This window comes from Lycorma delicatula, chromosome 10, assembly GCF_047948215.1.
Source record: "Lycorma delicatula isolate Av1 chromosome 10, ASM4794821v1, whole genome shotgun sequence".
NCBI lineage: Eukaryota > Metazoa > Arthropoda > Insecta > Hemiptera > Fulgoridae > Lycorma > Lycorma delicatula.
In genome coordinates, this window is record NC_134464.1 from 1,156,386 (window position 1) to 1,176,513 (window position 20,128).

A 20,128-nucleotide genomic window follows, 5' to 3' on the forward strand; every position below is an offset into this window, starting at 1 on the left:
ACATGAATTTGATCAGATCGCCAAATAAATAAATGGTGCTTTTGGTTAGATACATTTACATGAACTTCATGCCATATTCTTTCTATCACTTGCATTTGAGCCCCGGTGTCTGAATTAACAAAGTGGTTAACTGTTAAGCACGGGAGCAGAAAATGTTCAGACCCCTGAAATTTTCCCCAAACACAATTTTTTTGGTCAGAAATTTCTCCAAAACTTTGTTACATTTTACCGACCAATTTATTGTATGTGATCAGTTATAAAAAGAGAAGTAATAAAAATACATGGGTTGCAGACATTCAATTTATTCAAAAAATATAGAAATACTAGCTTGATCTTTAGTTCTTGATTTTTCATTTGGGTGTTATTTACTAAATGATTTCCAAGTTTATCGCATCTACTGTGTCAGTCACAAAGTGCACAATTTACATCTTTCTTACTTTTAAATGTCAATATAGTTAATTAATGTACAATTATGATATTTTATACTTACTATACTGTATATTGTGTATATCAATTAACACTATTAAAAGTTACGTAACTAGTTTACTATTAAAAGAAAACAATACGCTTGCAGGTGGCCAACTAATGAAAACAAAGAAGCACTATTGCCTACCCAAAAGCAACTAAATGAATAGTGCAGTAGAGAGGAGACGAGACACTCACGCTTGCAAACACTGGTGACCACAATGCAATGCTAGCGCATTACGTCATTATTTACCATCGGCTGTGAAATTACGTAACTAATTATATAAATCTCTGCTATTATATAAAACAAAGACACTAGGTGATCAGATTAACTAGGGATCAAAATAAATAACAGGTAATGTTATTTATTTTGACCTTTGAAAAAATTAAGTTATGTATGTAGTTAGATTGACTCTCCGATAATGAAAGTCAGTCTGACTTAAATGTTGAATATTGTTACTGTAAACATAGAAGAATACTATGTTAATTTTATTAGTTCATTTATATGGTTCATCAAATGTAAGTTGATAAATTTATTTATTAATATTATTAAATTAGTATGAGTTACCTATGATTGTTAAAGATTAAAATTTTAAAGATATATTTTTTATCTTACTTGATACATCTGTTATTAAAGACATAGAATTATAAGTATGTTATGAATATTTCTTATGTTAATGTTGTAATTTAAATAAATATATATATATATATATATATATATATATATATATGTTGTTATTTTGTATTCAGTTATTAATCTTATTTGATGTCTATGAAAAATATTTATTTTAATTTACCAAAAGTTAGAGTTTTTTGAAAGTAATTTTGAGAATATTCTGCTATTTAATGATTTATCATTTTCTTCATTGTTCGCCGAGAACATGTAGATATAAATATTTACATATTAAAAAACAAAATAAAAAAAACTAATTTTATTAAAGTTTTTTAAGTTTTAAGAGTTCAAGAAGTTCAACACTGAGTAATCCAGCTTGTAAGTCATAATAAAAAAAAAAAAAACTACTTGGTAGTTAATTTATTAATATTAATGATAATCAGTCACATATATAGTGGTTATTATATTTTAAAGATATACTTTTTAAAACTATAATGTACTTAAATTTTTTTCTCCTTCTGGTAAGTAAATGCCAATGTCCAATTCAGCAACCCTAATTTCTTTTATTTTCTTTTTATGATAATAAATAAATTTTGTGGCAGATGATTACCCAAATCAGAACATATATATATTTGCTCTAGAAGGTGCACATCTTCTAGTGCAAATGAGACAGCTTGCATGGTAGGTGAAATTTTCTTCCCCACAATTGCCTGTTGCATACCTGTAAAAATATATAGCAAATAATAAATATCCATAATGTTTTTCTTTTCATCTAATTATTAGATGATTTAAGCAAACATGTGGCCCATAGATAATTAAGAAATTGAGGTTGTCTACACATCTTGCGAAGTTGTTGAATTTTTGGGTCTTAGAAGAAAAGTAAAATTGTTTCTCTATAAAGATAAGTTAAGGAGAGCAATTAACAATGAAAAAGGATGAGCCGGCCAACATTTTAAATATATTAAATCATTCATGAACAGTTCAAGTTGTTTGTCCTATTACAGGAAATACTATTTTTATGGATGCTGAAGTTCTTTTCAAAGATCTGGAAGAGTGCACTGGTATCATTAGTTTTCAAAAATGATGATTTACATGATATAAGAAATTATAAACCTATGTCAGAGCTCAATTGAGTCTTTGAAAAAGTTGTTTACATAAACTTTTATGAGACTTTATGCAATTTTATTGATTCGTACTGTAGTTTCATGGTCTGAAGAGCTACAGTTACAGACCTGAATGAAATGATCTCATTTGTGGCCTCCAAAATTGAGAAGAGAGGTTAGGTTGATGTTATATATTTTGATTTTAGGAAAGTGTTTGACATACTGCAGCACAGCATACTGTTGAGTAAGTTGGTCATGAACACAATCACTGATTGTATGTTAATATGGTTCCATATACTGACCTAACTAATCTATGGCAAGGTGGTTGGGAAAGTTTCTAAATGTTATTTGGCTACTTCTGGGGTTTCACAAGGTTCAAGTTCTTGCACTTTTATTTAATATCATTGGAAAAGATAGTCAGTCTAATATCTTACTGTTTGCTAATGGTCTGAAACTTCTTATAAAAGTAAACTTAGACCATTATTTTGTTGTGCTGCAGAACGATACTGGCAAGATACATAGATGGTTTATTACAAATCATAAGCCATTAAGTCTAGACAAGAGTAAAGTTATAATCTTTTCTTAAAAAATTGTGGTAATTATGTGTCAGTATATCTCTCATGAAATTATATGTTGTGAGGAGGTAGTATTTGACTTAGGTGTAAACTATGTGCAATTCTTTACAAATTGTGTTAATAAGATTTCTATCAAACCCAGGCTAGTGTTTTGGTTTAGTCACCACTTCTAGTCAGAAAATATCATCTTGGAGCTACCCCTAAACATTGTTTATCTAGTACTTGAATTTATCTCTGTATCTATGATTCGGAATTACAAGAAATATGAAACCAGCAATAATAACTGAAGTTATTATTGGACTGAAGTCCAATTGAAGTTCTATTCAAAAGCATTTGTTAATATACTCTATTTAATTAACAGTTTATGAAGATATGATTGAATTACAAAACTTTTGCAAGCTTAGAATTCTAAATCGTTGTACATAGTAAGCAAGGGTACAAAGAAATTTAATATTAAAAATGAGAAATTCAATTTGACAAAATACAAAAAAAATTAATAAATAAACTTTATTTATGGCTGGAGGGTGCAATAAAAGTAAGTTTGCTTAACTAATTACAGCATTTAATTATTAGGTAATTACGTTAATAAAGAGAACACATACGATTTTACACCTTTACTTAAGGTCTATAAATGTTAAAAATCACCGATTTTGAGATTTTAAACATTTATAGAAGTTGTTAAGTCCTTTCTTAACAGTTATTTTATTTTTATGTAGTAATCTATCAAAATACATCCCAGTTATTTTGGGATGATAGATCGATATATATATATATCCTTATAGCTAGGGTTTTAAGGGACTTTTTCATCCACAAAATTTCATGAGATCGTGTGAGCTCTGGCTTGTTTTGATTTTAGCACAGTATTTACGCGTATTGAAAACTATTGCATCTGTCTGAGAATGTAAGGTTTTAAAAGGTTAGTTGTAAAGATATTTTGTTAACAATTTTAAGGTTAAAATTGCTTACAATTTTATTTTATTATTTTTTTTTAAATAAATTATTCGATAATTTATCATTAGAGTTTTATTGGGTACGTAAACTTAAATTGTGTCTTGCGTTGTAGTAATATTTTTATATTTTTTTAAGAATTACATCATTTCGTTGTTAGATCGACTAACAAAGTGTAAATTAAGTTATGCGAAGGAATCGCTAATAAACTGATCTGTAAACTGTAACTTGTGTTTGGCTTTGAGATTTATGGAGTGTGGAGCCCGTATAATTGTTTTTATTACGATTTGTTAAAATTATTATGTAGTTACCTTTGCTAAAGTTCCTATTATGCACACAATAATTTCTTGAATTTGAAGTAATGGTTTTTCATTCGAAAATTTTCAAATGAGTGATTCTGGAAGTGTGGGATTCAATTTTAAGCAGGATATATAATGATGCAAGGAACAAAAGGAGGATATCTCCATCAACAATATTATTGGAATATATGGTAGTAAAACTATTACAATTTTTAAAAGGGTTTATCTAAAAAGTTACTTTAAGTGGAATTGGATTGCTTACAGGATTAAGCAAGCAATAATCCTGTAACCTTTCACTTGTACTTGGCGACAGGGTGAATAGTTTTACAACTTTCTAACAAGTAAAGTTAGTATTACTTGACAGAAGGTATGCAAATTTTTCCTTTTTCTGCTTTGTTTTAGATTTTCAAAATGTCTCGACGAAGAAATCGTCATGGTATTTCTATTTTACTCCTTTGGCATCGGCTGACCAGCTTTATATTTGGAGTCATTGTTGGCTGTGTTGTTTTATACTATTACACATTTTTTTGAACAACATTGTAAGTAATAAATATATTGTGTAAAAGTAATATCTTTCTCAAAAAGTCTATTTTAAATTTATAGCATTTATAATGTATCAGATAAATTTTTTGGTATATATATTGATATATTTATTACAGTTCAGGTAAAAATAAAAATCTGCGTGCTTTTTTTACTTCCCTGGGCATAAATAATTTTAATGATTCCTCTGTGTAGAAGTTTTTTTTACTTTAATAATATTGTAATGTTTCTTTCACTATATTGCCAGCGAACATATTCCTCTGAGATGTTCTTATTTTAACAAACCAAATAGTGAAACTCAGAGGGGGAAAGAAAGGACAGGAATGTTTGGTGGATGAGTTATGGTTTTCCACTAGTATAATTTCAAAGAGAGGCATTGGTTTGTGAAATGTAAGCATATGTCTTCTTGAATGCAAACAACCAATTATTAATTTATTTTAATATGTTATCATTAGATTGAGGTAAATGTTTACAGTTTCCCTCCTGCCTCTAAACTCTTTGTTATTAAGGTATATTAATTTAAACTTAGTATGAAGAACAAAAGAATGTTTGTTTTAAGTCAGAAACTCAAAAATATAATTAATCTTAAAAGTATTCTCAGAAGATTCTGAATTATCTGTCTGTTGGAGGCTTTTGTTTGTCTGCTACTGTTGGTCAGAACTGAGCTGCCAATTGTTTTAAACAGGACATGGATCTGCAATCTGTAGTTCAGATTGAGTCTATGGAACATGAATTTGATCAGATCGCCAAATAAATAAATGGTGCTTTTGGTTAGATACATTTACATGAACTTCATGCCATATTCTTTCTATCACTTGCATTTGAGCCCCGGTGTCTGAATTAACAAAGTGGTTAACTGTTAAGCACGGGAGCAGAAAATGTTCAGACCCCTGAAATTTTCCCCAAACACAATTTTTTTGGTCAGAAATTTCTCCAAAACTTTGTTACATTTTACCGACCAATTTATTGTATGTGATCAGTTATAAAAAGAGAAGTAATAAAAATACATGGGTTGCAGACATTCAATTTATTCAAAAAATATAGAAATACTAGCTTGATCTTTAGTTCTTGATTTTTCATTTGGGTGTTATTTACTAAATGATTTCCAAGTTTATCGCATCTACTGTGTCAGTCACAAAGTGCACAATTTACATCTTTCTTACTTTTAAATGTCAATATAGTTAATTAATGTACAATTATGATATTTTATACTTACTATACTGTATATTGTGTATATCAATTAACACTATTAAAAGTTACGTAACTAGTTTACTATTAAAAGAAAACAATACGCTTGCAGGTGGCCAACTAATGAAAACAAAGAAGCACTATTGCCTACCCAAAAGCAACTAAATGAATAGTGCAGTAGAGAGGAGACGAGACACTCACGCTTGCAAACACTGGTGACCACAATGCAATGCTAGCGCATTACGTCATTATTTACCATCGGCTGTGAAATTACATAACTAATTATATAAATCTCTGCTATTATATAAAACAAAGACACTAGGTGATCAGATTAACTAGGGATCAAAATAAATAACAGGTAATGTTATTTATTTTGACCTTTGAAAAAATTAAGTTATGTATGTAGTTAGATTGACTCTCCGATAATGAAAGTCAGTCTGACTTAAATGTTGAATATTGTTACTGTAAACATAGAAGAATACTATGTTAATTTTATTAGTTCATTTATATGGTTCATCAAATGTAAGTTGATAAATTTATTTATTAATATTATTAAATTAGTATGAGTTACCTATGATTGTTAAAGATTAAAATTTTAAAGATATATTTTTTATCTTACTTGATACATCTGTTATTAAAGACATAGAATTATAAGTATGTTATGAATATTTCTTATGTTAATGTTGTAATTTAAATAAATATATATATATATATATATATATATATATATATATATATGTTGTTATTTTGTATTCAGTTATTAATCTTATTTGATGTCTATGAAAAATATTTATTTTAATTTACCAAAAGTTAGAGTTTTTTGAAAGTAATTTTGAGAATATTCTGCTATTTAATGATTTATCATTTTCTTCATTGTTCGCCGAGAACATGTAGATATAAATATTTACATATTAAAAAACAAAATAAAAAAAACTAATTTTATTAAAGTTTTTTAAGTTTTAAGAGTTCAAGAAGTTCAACACTGAGTAATCCAGCTTGTAAGTCATAATAAAAAAAAAAAAAACTACTTGGTAGTTAATTTATTAATATTAATGATAATCAGTCACATATATAGTGGTTATTATATTTTAAAGATATACTTTTTAAAACTATAATGTACTTAAATTTTTTTCTCCTTCTGGTAAGTAAATGCCAATGTCCAATTCAGCAACCCTAATTTCTTTTATTTTCTTTTTATGATAATAAATAAATTTTGTGGCAGATGATTACCCAAATCAGAACATATATATATTTGCTCTAGAAGGTGCACATCTTCTAGTGCAAATGAGACAGCTTGCATGGTAGGTGAAATTTTCTTCCCCACAATTGCCTGTTGCATACCTGTAAAAATATATAGCAAATAATAAATATCCATAATGTTTTTCTTTTCATCTAATTATTAGATGATTTAAGCAAACATGTGGCCCATAGATAATTAAGAAATTGAGGTTGTCTACACATCTTGCGAAGTTGTTGAATTTTTGGGTCTTAGAAGAAAAGTAAAATTGTTTCTCTATAAAGATAAGTTAAGGAGAGCAATTAACAATGAAAAAGGATGAGCCGGCCAACATTTTAAATATATTAAATCATTCATGAACAGTTCAAGTTGTTTGTCCTATTACAGGAAATACTATTTTTATGGATGCTGAAGTTCTTTTCAAAGATCTGGAAGAGTGCACTGGTATCATTAGTTTTCAAAAATGATGATTTACATGATATAAGAAATTATAAACCTATGTCAGAGCTCAATTGAGTCTTTGAAAAAGTTGTTTACATAAACTTTTATGAGACTTTATGCAATTTTATTGATTCGTACTGTAGTTTCATGGTCTGAAGAGCTACAGTTACAGACCTGAATGAAATGATCTCATTTGTGGCCTCCAAAATTGAGAAGAGAGGTTAGGTTGATGTTATATATTTTGATTTTAGGAAAGTGTTTGACATACTGCAGCACAGCATACTGTTGAGTAAGTTGGTCATGAACACAATCACTGATTGTATGTTAATATGGTTCCATATACTGACCTAACTAATCTATGGCAAGGTGGTTGGGAAAGTTTCTAAATGTTATTTGGCTACTTCTGGGGTTTCACAAGGTTCAAGTTCTTGCACTTTTATTTAATATCATTGGAAAAGATAGTCAGTCTAATATCTTACTGTTTGCTAATGGTCTGAAACTTCTTATAAAAGTAAACTTAGACCATTATTTTGTTGTGCTGCAGAACGATACTGGCAAGATACATAGATGGTTTATTACAAATCATAAGCCATTAAGTCTAGACAAGAGTAAAGTTATAATCTTTTCTTAAAAAATTGTAGTAATTATGTGTCAGTATATCTCTCATGAAATTATATGTTGTGAGGAGGTAGTATTTGACTTAGGTGTAAACTATGTGCAATTCTTTACAAATTGTGTTAATAAGATTTCTATCAAACCCAGGCTAGTGTTTTGGTTTAGTCACCACTTCTAGTCAGAAAATATCATCTTGGAGCTACCCCTAAACATTGTTTATCTAGTACTTGAATTTATCTCTGTATCTATGATTCGGAATTACAAGAAATATGAAACCAGCAATAATAACTGAAGTTATTATTGGACTGAAGTCCAATTGAAGTTCTATTCAAAAGCATTTGTTAATATACTCTATTTAATTAACAGTTTATGAAGATATGATTGAATTACAAAACTTTTGCAAGCTTAGAATTCTAAATCGTTGTACATAGTAAGCAAGGGTACAAAGAAATTTAATATTAAAAATGAGAAATTCAATTTGACAAAATACAAAAAAAATTAATAAATAAACTTTATTTATGGCTGGAGGGTGCAATAAAAGTAAGTTTGCTTAACTAATTACAGCATTTAATTATTAGGTAATTACGTTAATAAAGAGAACACATACGATTTTACACCTTTACTTAAGGTCTATAAATGTTAAAAATCACCGATTTTGAGATTTTAAACATTTATAGAAGTTGTTAAGTCCTTTCTTAACAGTTATTTTATTTTTATGTAGTAATCTATCAAAATACATCCCAGTTATTTTGGGATGATAGATCGATATATATATATATCCTTATAGCTAGGGTTTTAAGGGACTTTTTCATCCACAAAATTTCATGAGATCGTGTGAGCTCTGGCTTGTTTTGATTTTAGCACAGTATTTACGCGTATTGAAAACTATTGCATCTGTCTGAGAATGTAAGGTTTTAAAAGGTTAGTTGTAAAGATATTTTGTTAACAATTTTAAGGTTAAAATTGCTTACAATTTTATTTTATTATTTTTTTTTAAATAAATTATTCGATAATTTATCATTAGAGTTTTATTGGGTACGTAAACTTAAATTGTGTCTTGCGTTGTAGTAATATTTTTATATTTTTTTAAGAATTACATCATTTCGTTGTTAGATCGACTAACAAAGTGTAAATTAAGTTATGCGAAGGAATCGCTAATAAACTGATCTGTAAACTGTAACTTGTGTTTGGCTTTGAGATTTATGGAGTGTGGAGCCCGTATAATTGTTTTTATTACGATTTGTTAAAATTATTATGTAGTTACCTTTGCTAAAGTTCCTATTATGCACACAATAATTTCTTGAATTTGAAGTAATGGTTTTTCATTCGAAAATTTTCAAATGAGTGATTCTGGAAGTGTGGGATTCAATTTTAAGCAGGATATATAATGATGCAAGGAACAAAAGGAGGATATCTCCATCAACAATATTATTGGAATATATGGTAGTAAAACTATTACAATTTTTAAAAGGGTTTATCTAAAAAGTTACTTTAAGTGGAATTGGATTGCTTACAGGATTAAGCAAGCAATAATCCTGTAACCTTTCACTTGTACTTGGCGACAGGGTGAATAGTTTTACAACTTTCTAACAAGTAAAGTTAGTATTACTTGACAGAAGGTATGCAAATTTTTCCTTTTTCTGCTTTGTTTTAGATTTTCAAAATGTCTCGACGAAGAAATCGTCATGGTATTTCTATTTTACTCCTTTGGCATCGGCTGACCAGCTTTATATTTGGAGTCATTGTTGGCTGTGTTGTTTTATACTATTACACATTTTTTTGAACAACATTGTAAGTAATAAATATATTGTGTAAAAGTAATATCTTTCTCAAAAAGTCTATTTTAAATTTATAGCATTTATAATGTATCAGATAAATTTTTTGGTATATATATTGATATATTTATTACAGTTCAGGTAAAAATAAAAATCTGCGTGCTTTTTTTACTTCCCTGGGCATAAATCATTTTAATGATTCCTCTGTGTAGAAGTTTTTTTTACTTTAATAATATTGTAATGTTTCTTTCACTATATTGCCAGCGAACATATTCCTCTGAGATGTTCTTATTTTAACAAACCAAATAGTGAAACTCAGAGGGGGAAAGAAAGGACAGGAATGTTTGGTGGATGAGTTATGGTTTTCCACTAGTATAATTTCAAAGAGAGGCATTGGTTTGTGAAATGTAAGCATATGTCTTCTTGAATGCAAACAACCAATTATTAATTTATTTTAATATGTTATCATTAGATTGAGGTAAATGTTTACAGTTTCCCTCCTGCCTCTAAACTCTTTGTTATTAAGGTATATTAATTTAAACTTAGTATGAAGAACAAAAGAATGTTTGTTTTAAGTCAGAAACTCAAAAATATAATTAATCTTAAAAGTATTCTCAGAAGATTCTGAATTATCTGTCTGTTGGAGGCTTTTGTTTGTCTGCTACTGTTGGTCAGAACTGAGCTGCCAATTGTTTTAAACAGGACATGGATCTGCAATCTGTAGTTCAGATTGAGTCTATGGAACATGAATTTGATCAGATCGCCAAATAAATAAATGGTGCTTTTGGTTAGATACATTTACATGAACTTCATGCCATATTCTTTCTATCACTTGCATTTGAGCCCCGGTGTCTGAATTAACAAAGTGGTTAACTGTTAAGCACGGGAGCAGAAAATGTTCAGACCCCTGAAATTTTCCCCAAACACAATTTTTTTGGTCAGAAATTTCTCCAAAACTTTGTTACATTTTACCGACCAATTTATTGTATGTGATCAGTTATAAAAAGAGAAGTAATAAAAATACATGGGTTGCAGACATTCAATTTATTCAAAAAATATAGAAATACTAGCTTGATCTTTAGTTCTTGATTTTTCATTTGGGTGTTATTTACTAAATGATTTCCAAGTTTATCGCATCTACTGTGTCAGTCACAAAGTGCACAATTTACATCTTTCTTACTTTTAAATGTCAATATAGTTAATTAATGTACAATTATGATATTTTATACTTACTATACTGTATATTGTGTATATCAATTAACACTATTAAAAGTTACGTAACTAGTTTACTATTAAAAGAAAACAATACGCTTGCAGGTGGCCAACTAATGAAAACAAAGAAGCACTATTGCCTACCCAAAAGCAACTAAATGAATAGTGCAGTAGAGAGGAGACGAGACACTCACGCTTGCAAACACTGGTGACCACAATGCAATGCTAGCGCATTACGTCATTATTTACCATCGGCTGTGAAATTACATAACTAATTATATAAATCTCTGCTATTATATAAAACAAAGACACTAGGTGATCAGATTAACTAGGGATCAAAATAAATAACAGGTAATGTTATTTATTTTGACCTTTGAAAAAATTAAGTTATGTATGTAGTTAGATTGACTCTCCGATAATGAAAGTCAGTCTGACTTAAATGTTGAATATTGTTACTGTAAACATAGAAGAATACTATGTTAATTTTATTAGTTCATTTATATGGTTCATCAAATGTAAGTTGATAAATTTATTTATTAATATTATTAAATTAGTATGAGTTACCTATGATTGTTAAAGATTAAAATTTTAAAGATATATTTTTTATCTTACTTGATACATCTGTTATTAAAGACATAGAATTATAAGTATGTTATGAATATTTCTTATGTTAATGTTGTAATTTAAATAAATATATATATATATATATATATATATATATATATATATATATATATGTTGTTATTTTGTATTCAGTTATTAATCTTATTTGATGTCTATGAAAAATATTTATTTTAATTTACCAAAAGTTAGAGTTTTTTGAAAGTAATTTTGAGAATATTCTGCTATTTAATGATTTATCATTTTCTTCATTGTTCGCCGAGAACATGTAGATATAAATATTTACATATTAAAAAACAAAATAAAAAAAACTAATTTTATTAAAGTTTTTTAAGTTTTAAGAGTTCAAGAAGTTCAACACTGAGTAATCCAGCTTGTAAGTCATAATAAAAAAAAAAAAAACTACTTGGTAGTTAATTTATTAATATTAATGATAATCAGTCACATATATAGTGGTTATTATATTTTAAAGATATACTTTTTAAAACTATAATGTACTTAAATTTTTTTCTCCTTCTGGTAAGTAAATGCCAATGTCCAATTCAGCAACCCTAATTTCTTTTATTTTCTTTTTATGATAATAAATAAATTTTGTGGCAGATGATTACCCAAATCAGAACATATATATATTTGCTCTAGAAGGTGCACATCTTCTAGTGCAAATGAGACAGCTTGCATGGTAGGTGAAATTTTCTTCCCCACAATTGCCTGTTGCATACCTGTAAAAATATATAGCAAATAATAAATATCCATAATGTTTTTCTTTTCATCTAATTATTAGATGATTTAAGCAAACATGTGGCCCATAGATAATTAAGAAATTGAGGTTGTCTACACATCTTGCGAAGTTGTTGAATTTTTGGGTCTTAGAAGAAAAGTAAAATTGTTTCTCTATAAAGATAAGTTAAGGAGAGCAATTAACAATGAAAAAGGATGAGCCGGCCAACATTTTAAATATATTAAATCATTCATGAACAGTTCAAGTTGTTTGTCCTATTACAGGAAATACTATTTTTATGGATGCTGAAGTTCTTTTCAAAGATCTGGAAGAGTGCACTGGTATCATTAGTTTTCAAAAATGATGATTTACATGATATAAGAAATTATAAACCTATGTCAGAGCTCAATTGAGTCTTTGAAAAAGTTGTTTACATAAACTTTTATGAGACTTTATGCAATTTTATTGATTCGTACTGTAGTTTCATGGTCTGAAGAGCTACAGTTACAGACCTGAATGAAATGATCTCATTTGTGGCCTCCAAAATTGAGAAGAGAGGTTAGGTTGATGTTATATATTTTGATTTTAGGAAAGTGTTTGACATACTGCAGCACAGCATACTGTTGAGTAAGTTGGTCATGAACACAATCACTGATTGTATGTTAATATGGTTCCATATACTGACCTAACTAATCTATGGCAAGGTGGTTGGGAAAGTTTCTAAATGTTATTTGGCTACTTCTGGGGTTTCACAAGGTTCAAGTTCTTGCACTTTTATTTAATATCATTGGAAAAGATAGTCAGTCTAATATCTTACTGTTTGCTAATGGTCTGAAACTTCTTATAAAAGTAAACTTAGACCATTATTTTGTTGTGCTGCAGAACGATACTGGCAAGATACATAGATGGTTTATTACAAATCATAAGCCATTAAGTCTAGACAAGAGTAAAGTTATAATCTTTTCTTAAAAAATTGTAGTAATTATGTGTCAGTATATCTCTCATGAAATTATATGTTGTGAGGAGGTAGTATTTGACTTAGGTGTAAACTATGTGCAATTCTTTACAAATTGTGTTAATAAGATTTCTATCAAACCCAGGCTAGTGTTTTGGTTTAGTCACCACTTCTAGTCAGAAAATATCATCTTGGAGCTACCCCTAAACATTGTTTATCTAGTACTTGAATTTATCTCTGTATCTATGATTCGGAATTACAAGAAATATGAAACCAGCAATAATAACTGAAGTTATTATTGGACTGAAGTCCAATTGAAGTTCTATTCAAAAGCATTTGTTAATATACTCTATTTAATTAACAGTTTATGAAGATATGATTGAATTACAAAACTTTTGCAAGCTTAGAATTCTAAATCGTTGTACATAGTAAGCAAGGGTACAAAGAAATTTAATATTAAAAATGAGAAATTCAATTTGACAAAATACAAAAAAAATTAATAAATAAACTTTATTTATGGCTGGAGGGTGCAATAAAAGTAAGTTTGCTTAACTAATTACAGCATTTAATTATTAGGTAATTACGTTAATAAAGAGAACACATACGATTTTACACCTTTACTTAAGGTCTATAAATGTTAAAAATCACCGATTTTGAGATTTTAAACATTTATAGAAGTTGTTAAGTCCTTTCTTAACAGTTATTTTATTTTTATGTAGTAATCTATCAAAATACATCCCAGTTATTTTGGGATGATAGATCGATATATATATATATCCTTATAGCTAGGGTTTTAAGGGACTTTTTCATCCACAAAATTTCATGAGATCGTGTGAGCTCTGGCTTGTTTTGATTTTAGCACAGTATTTACGCGTATTGAAAACTATTGCATCTGTCTGAGAATGTAAGGTTTTAAAAGGTTAGTTGTAAAGATATTTTGTTAACAATTTTAAGGTTAAAATTGCTTACAATTTTATTTTATTATTTTTTTTTAAATAAATTATTCGATAATTTATCATTAGAGTTTTATTGGGTACGTAAACTTAAATTGTGTCTTGCGTTGTAGTAATATTTTTATATTTTTTTAAGAATTACATCATTTCGTTGTTAGATCGACTAACAAAGTGTAAATTAAGTTATGCGAAGGAATCGCTAATAAACTGATCTGTAAACTGTAACTTGTGTTTGGCTTTGAGATTTATGGAGTGTGGAGCCCGTATAATTGTTTTTATTACGATTTGTTAAAATTATTATGTAGTTACCTTTGCTAAAGTTCCTATTATGCACACAATAATTTCTTGAATTTGAAGTAATGGTTTTTCATTCGAAAATTTTCAAATGAGTGATTCTGGAAGTGTGGGATTCAATTTTAAGCAGGATATATAATGATGCAAGGAACAAAAGGAGGATATCTCCATCAACAATATTATTGGAATATATGGTAGTAAAACTATTACAATTTTTAAAAGGGTTTATCTAAAAAGTTACTTTAAGTGGAATTGGATTGCTTACAGGATTAAGCAAGCAATAATCCTGTAACCGTTCACTTGTACTTGGCGACAGGGTGAATAGTTTTACAACTTTCTAACAAGTAAAGTTAGTATTACTTGACAGAAGGTATGCAAATTTTTCCTTTTTCTGCTTTGTTTTAGATTTTCAAAATGTCTCGACGAAGAAATCGTCATGGTATTTCTATTTTACTCCTTTGGCATCGGCTGACCAGCTTTATATTTGGAGTCATTGTTGGCTGTGTTGTTTTATACTATTACACATTTTTTTGAACAACATTGTAAGTAATAAATATATTGTGTAAAAGTAATATCTTTCTCAAAAAGTCTATTTTAAATTTATAGCATTTATAATGTATCAGATAAATTTTTTGGTATATATATTGATATATTTATTACAGTTCAGGTAAAAATAAAAATCTGCGTGCTTTTTTTACTTCCCTGGGCATAAATCATCTTAATGATTCCTCTGTGTAGAAGTTTTTTTTACTTTAATAATATTGTAATGTTTCTTTCACTATATTGCCAGCGAACATATTCCTCTGAGATGTTCTTATTTTAACAAACCAAATAGTGAAACTCAGAGGGGGAAAGAAAGGACAGGAATGTTTGGTGGATGAGTTATGGTTTTCCACTAGTATAATTTCAAAGAGAGGCATTGGTTTGTGAAATGTAAGCATATGTCTTCTTGAATGCAAACAACCAATTATTAATTTATTTTAATATGTTATCATTAGATTGAGGTAAATGTTTACAGTTTCCCTCCTGCCTCTAAACTCTTTGTTATTAAGGTATATTAATTTAAACTTAGTATGAAGAACAAAAGAATGTTTGTTTTAAGTCAGAAACTCAAAAATATAATTAATCTTAAAAGTATTCTCAGAAGATTCTGAATTATCTGTCTGTTGGAGGCTTTTGTTTGTCTGCTACTGTTGGTCAGAACTGAGCTGCCAATTGTTTTAAACAGGACATGGATCTGCAATCTGTAGTTCAGATTGAGTCTATGGAACATGAATTTGATCAGATCGCCAAATAAATAAATGGTGCTTTTGGTTAGATACATTTACATGAACTTCATGCCATATTCTTTCTATCACTTGCATTTGAGCCCCGGTGTCTGAATTAACAAAGTGGTTAACTGTTAAGCACGGGAGCAGAAAATGTTCAGACCCCTGAAATTTTCCCCAAACACAATTTTTTTGGTCAGAAATTTCTCCAAAACTTTGTTACATTTTACCGACCAATTTATTGTATGTGATCAGTTATAAAAAGAGAAGTAATAAAAATACATGGGTTGCAGACATTCAATTTATTCAAAAAATATAGAAATACTAGCTTGATCTTTAGTTCTTGATTTTTCATTTGGGTGTTATTTACTAAATGATTTCCAAGTTTATCGCATCTACTGTGTCAGTCACAAAGTGCACAATTTACATCTTTCTTACTTTTAAATGTCAATATAGTTAATTAATGTACAATTATGATATTTTATACTTACTATACTGTATATTGTGTATATCAATTAACACTATTAAAAGTTACGTAACTAGTTTACTATTAAAAGAAAACAATACGCTTGCAGGTGGCCAACTAATGAAAACAAAGAAGCACTATTGCCTACCCAAAAGCAACTAAATGAATAGTGCAGTAGAGAGGAGACGAGACACTCACGCTTGCAAACACTGGTGACCACAATGCAATGCTAGCGCATTACGTCATTATTTACCATCGGCTGTGAAATTACATAACTAATTATATAAATCTCTGCTATTATATAAAACAAAGACACTAGGTGATCAGATTAACTAGGGATCAAAATAAATAACAGGTAATGTTATTTATTTTGACCTTTGAAAAAATTAAGTTATGTATGTAGTTAGATTGACTCTCCGATAATGAAAGTCAGTCTGACTTAAATGTTGAATATTGTTACTGTAAACATAGAAGAATACTATGTTAATTTTATTAGTTCATTTATATGGTTCATCAAATGTAAGTTGATAAATTTATTTATTAATATTATTAAATTAGTATGAGTTACCTATGATTGTTAAAGATTAAAATTTTAAAGATATATTTTTTATCTTACTTGATACATCTGTTATTAAAGACATAGAATTATAAGTATGTTATGAATATTTCTTATGTTAATGTTGTAATTTAAATAAATATATATATATATATATATATATATATATATATATATATATATATGTTGTTATTTTGTATTCAGTTATTAATCTTATTTGATGTCTATGAAAAATATTTATTTTAATTTACCAAAAGTTAGAGTTTTTTGAAAGTAATTTTGAGAATATTCTGCTATTTAATGATTTATCATTTTCTTCATTGTTCGCCGAGAACATGTAGATATAAATATTTACATATTAAAAAACAAAATAAAAAAAACTAATTTTATTAAAGTTTTTTAAGTTTTAAGAGTTCAAGAAGTTCAACACTGAGTAATCCAGCTTGTAAGTCATAATAAAAAAAAAAAAAACTACTTGGTAGTTAATTTATTAATATTAATGATAATCAGTCACATATATAGTGGTTATTATATTTTAAAGATATACTTTTTAAAACTATAATGTACTTAAATTTTTTTCTCCTTCTGGTAAGTAAATGCCAATGTCCAATTCAGCAACCCTAATTTCTTTTATTTTCTTTTTATGATAATAAATAAATTTTGTGGCAGATGATTACCCAAATCAGAACATATATATATTTGCTCTAGAAGGTGCACATCTTCTAGTGCAAATGAGACAGCTTGCATGGTAGGTGAAATTTTCTTCCCCACAATTGCCTGTTGCATACCTGTAAAAATATATAGCAAATAATAAATATCCATAATGTTTTTCTTTTCATCTAATTATTAGATGATTTAAGCAAACATGTGGCCCATAGATAATTAAGAAATTGAGGTTGTCTACACATCTTGCGAAGTTGTTGAATTTTTGGGTCTTAGAAGAAAAGTAAAATTGTTTCTCTATAAAGATAAGTTAAGGAGAGCAATTAACAATGAAAAAGGATGAGCCGGCCAACATTTTAAATATATTAAATCATTCATGAACAGTTCAAGTTGTTTGTCCTATTACAGGAAATACTATTTTTATGGATGCTGAAGTTCTTTTCAAAGATCTGGAAGAGTGCACTGGTATCATTAGTTTTCAAAAATGATGATTTACATGATATAAGAAATTATAAACCTATGTCAGAGCTCAATTGAGTCTTTGAAAAAGTTGTTTACATAAACTTTTATGAGACTTTATGCAATTTTATTGATTCGTACTGTAGTTTCATGGTCTGAAGAGCTACAGTTACAGACCTGAATGAAATGATCTCATTTGTGGCCTCCAAAATTGAGAAGAGAGGTTAGGTTGATGTTATATATTTTGATTTTAGGAAAGTGTTTGACATACTGCAGCACAGCATACTGTTGAGTAAGTTGGTCATGAACACAATCACTGATTGTATGTTAATATGGTTCCATATACTGACCTAACTAATCTATGGCAAGGTGGTTGGGAAAGTTTCTAAATGTTATTTGGCTACTTCTGGGGTTTCACAAGGTTCAAGTTCTTGCACTTTTATTTAATATCATTGGAAAAGATAGTCAGTCTAATATCTTACTGTTTGCTAATGGTCTGAAACTTCTTATAAAAGTAAACTTAGACCATTATTTTGTTGTGCTGCAGAACGATACTGGCAAGATACATAGATGGTTTATTACAAATCATAAGCCATTAAGTCTAGACAAGAGTAAAGTTATAATCTTTTCTTAAAAAATTGTAGTAATTATGTGTCAGTATATCTCTCATGAAATTATATGTTGTGAGGAGGTAGTATTTGACTTAGGTGTAAACTATGTGCAATTCTTTACAAATTGTGTTAATAAGATTTCTATCAAACCCAGGCTAGTGTTTTGGTTTAGTCACCACTTCTAGTCAGAAAATATCATCTTGGAGCTACCCCTAAACATTGTTTATCTAGTACTTGAATTTATCTCTGTATCTATGATTCGGAATTACAAGAAATATGAAACCAGCAATAATAACTGAAGTTATTATTGGACTGAAGTCCAATTGAAGTTCTATTCAAAAGCATTTGTTAATATACTCTATTTAATTAACAGTTTATGAAGATATGATTGAATTACAAAACTTTTGCAAGCTTAGAATTCTAAATCGTTGTACATAGTAAGCAAGGGTACAAAGAAATTTAATATTAAAAATGAGAAATTCAATTTGACAAAATACAAAAAAAATTAATAAATAAACTTTATTTATGGCTGGAGGGTGCAATAAAAGTAAGTTTGCTTAACTAATTACAGCATTTAATTATTAGGTAATTACGTTAATAAAGAGAACACATACGATTTTACACCTTTACTTAAGGTCTATAAATGTTAAAAATCACCGATTTTGAGATTTTAAACATTTATAGAAGTTGTTAAGTCCTTTCTTAACAGTTATTTTATTTTTATGTAGTAATCTATCAAAATACATCCCAGTTATTTTGGGATGATAGATCGATATATATATATATCCTTATAGCTAGGGTTTTAAGGGACTTTTTCATCCACAAAATTTCATGAGATCGTGTGAGCTCTGGCTTGTTTTGATTTTAGCACAGTATTTACGCGTATTGAAAACTATTGCATCTGTCTGAGAATGTAAGGTTTTAAAAGGTTAGTTGTAAAGATATTTTGTTAACAATTTTAAGGTTAAAATTGCTTACAATTTTATTTTATTATTTTTTTTTAAATAAATTATTCGATAATTTATCATTAGAGTTTTATTGGGTACGTAAACTTAAATTGTGTCTTGCGTTGTAGTAATATTTTTATATTTTTTTAAGAATTACATCATTTCGTTGTTAGATCGACTAACAAAGTGTAAATTAAGTTATGCGAAGGAATCGCTAATAAACTGATCTGTAAACTGTAACTTGTGTTTGGCTTTGAGATTTATGGAGTGTGGAGCCCGTATAATTGTTTTTATTACGATTTGTTAAAATTATTATGTAGTTACCTTTGCTAAAGTTCCTATTATGCACACAATAATTTCTTGAATTTGAAGTAATGGTTTTTCATTCGAAAATTTTCAAATGAGTGATTCTGGAAGTGTGGGATTCAATTTTAAGCAGGATATATAATGATGCAAGGAACAAAAGGAGGATATCTCCATCAACAATATTATTGGAATATATGGTAGTAAAACTATTACAATTTTTAAAAGGGTTTATCTAAAAAGTTACTTTAAGTGGAATTGGATTGCTTACAGGATTAAGCAAGCAATAATCCTGTAACCGTT